We start from the raw sequence: 2,500 nt of genomic DNA on the forward strand, positions 1-2,500 counted from the left end.
GCGACCGAGCAGCAGACGGCGTCGCGGCGCCGAGTGCCAGGCGGCGGCGCATCCTCAACGCACACAGTCCTCAATCAGACCAGCACACTGCAGATGTCCACCGCGCTTCGCACCGGGCTCGGCTGAACCAACTTTGGCCGCCAGGCGCCGCGTGCAGGGTGCGCCGCAGCGTAGCTGCGCCGCCTGCCGGGCCCGTCTGCTGGCGCTCCTGCCACTCGGCGCCCCCCACCAGCCGGCTGTTGCGCGTGCGCCCACGCAGCGCGCGGCCAACACGCCGGGCGGCCCCCCTTCACCGGCCGGGAACAGTCCCACGAAGCCACCGCCGCGTATCGCTTCATACCCACATGGGCCTAGTCACGTGTGTGGATGTGGCGGGTACCGCTGAAACAACCGGTTAATAGCTGTACCGATCGTCGCCATCACAGATTCACCTCCAGCGTGAACCGCTCAACAACGGATTTCCAGTTCATTTGCGTATCTTGGGCAGTAAACGTAGATGTCCACCTACATTTGCGAATTCAACAATTCTTGCATGCCAGGATGTCATGTGTCACGACACACTACATCAGACCACATACACACTGCGACATGTGCAGAAGAGAACACGTGGAAGGTGGCCCGCGCACGTATGCGATGTCCCTTCCGCGATCCACTGTCAACCGGCATCTGCGGCATGTCCCAGATATGGAACGCGGTCCACCAGGGTAGCACTTTGTGTGAGGCAATACGACAAAGTCGGAATACACGCGTCACTACATCAGACGGCTCACGCTGACCTGACCTGACCTGACCTGACTCACCGCACCACCACCCCCAGCGACCCAGGGTGACATACAATGCGTTCGTACGTTCCTCCCACACGCCTCTACGGCGTACCACAGTGCAACCTAGCTGTTATTGGGAGACGAGACAAGTAGCATCGAGCACAACATATGGAAATTGAGATTCGACACCGTTGGGCACAGCCAGCGTACGGTCACACGTATCACACTACTTCACTCTGTACGTAACGACCGATGATCGGTACAGCGTGTGGGTTACGCGTACGACATCAGCGGACAATGGACACAGACCATACCACGACGTACACTGAGGGCGTCGACATCTGAATGCAACTGAACAGCTGCGAGGCTCATTTAACACTCAAACGCCAAACCGACCAGCTTGAGAGGACAGAGACACAAAGAGGGGGACAGAGGGGGGGGGGGGGGCGATATAGTCCTATTGCAGTACAATTGACAGTGGATAGCGGGAATATGTGGAAAGTAAGCAACACTCGCAAGACATCTACATGAGGATAACAACGACACCAGAGATTCCGAGCAGTGAACTATGTTAGGCAAAGGGACAACGTGGGTTAGGTTAAGGGACAACGTGGGTTAGGTTAAGGGACAACGTGGGTTAGGTTAAGGGACAACGTGGGTTAGGTTAAGGGACAACGTGGGTTAGGTTAAGGGACAACGTGGGTTAGGTTAAGGGACAACGTGGGTTAGGTTAAGGGACAACGTGGGTTAGGTTAAGGGACAACATGGGTTAGGTTAAGGGACAACGTGGGTTAGGTTAAGGGACAACGTGGGTTAGGTTAAGGGACAACGTGGGTTAGGTTAAGGGACAACGTGGGTTAGGTTAAGGGACAACGTGGGTTAGGTTAAGGGACAACGTGGGTTAGGTTAAGGGGCAACTTGAGTTAGGTTAAGGGGCAACTTGAGTTAGGTTAAGGGACAAATTGAGTTAGGTTAAGGGACAAATTGAGTTAGGTTAAGGGACAACTTGAGTTAGGTTAAGGGACAACTTGAGTTAGGTTAAGGGACAAATTGAGTTAGGTTAAGGGACAACTTGAGTTAGGTTAAGGGACAACTTGAGTTAGGTTAAGGGACAACTTGAGTTAGGTTAAGGGGCAACTTGAGTTAGGTTAAGGGACAAATTGAGTTAGGTTAAGGGACAAATTGAGTTAGGTTAAGGGACAAATTGAGTTAGGTTAAGGGACAAATTGAGTTAGGTTAAGGGGCAACTTGAGTTAGGTTAAGGGGCAACTTGAGTTAGGTTAAGGGACAAATTGAGTTAGGTTAAGGGACAAATTGAGTTAGGTTAAGGGACAAATTGAGTTAGGTTAAGGGACAACTTGGGTTAGGTTAAGGGACAAATTGAGTTAGGTTAAGGGACAAATTGAGTTAGGTTAAGGGACAAATTGAGTTAGGTTAAGGGACAACTTGAGTTAGGTTAAGGGACAACTTGAGTTAGGTTAAGGGACAACTTGAGTTAGGTTAAGGGACAACTTGAGTTAGGTTAAGGGACAACTTGAGTTAGGTTAAGGGACAACTTGAGTTAGGTTAAGGGACAACTTGAGTTAGGTTAAGGGACAACTTGAGTTAGGTTAAGGGACAACTTGAGTTAGGTTAAGGGACAACTTGAGTTAGGTTAAGGGACAACTTGAGTTAGGTTAAGGGACAACTTGAGTTAGGTTAAGCGATAATCTGGTACAGCCACAGTTAGGTTAAGC

The sequence above is a fragment of the Schistocerca gregaria genome, unplaced genomic scaffold (assembly GCF_023897955.1).
Source record: "Schistocerca gregaria isolate iqSchGreg1 unplaced genomic scaffold, iqSchGreg1.2 ptg000483l, whole genome shotgun sequence".
In the NCBI taxonomy this organism is placed as follows: domain Eukaryota; kingdom Metazoa; phylum Arthropoda; class Insecta; order Orthoptera; family Acrididae; genus Schistocerca; species Schistocerca gregaria.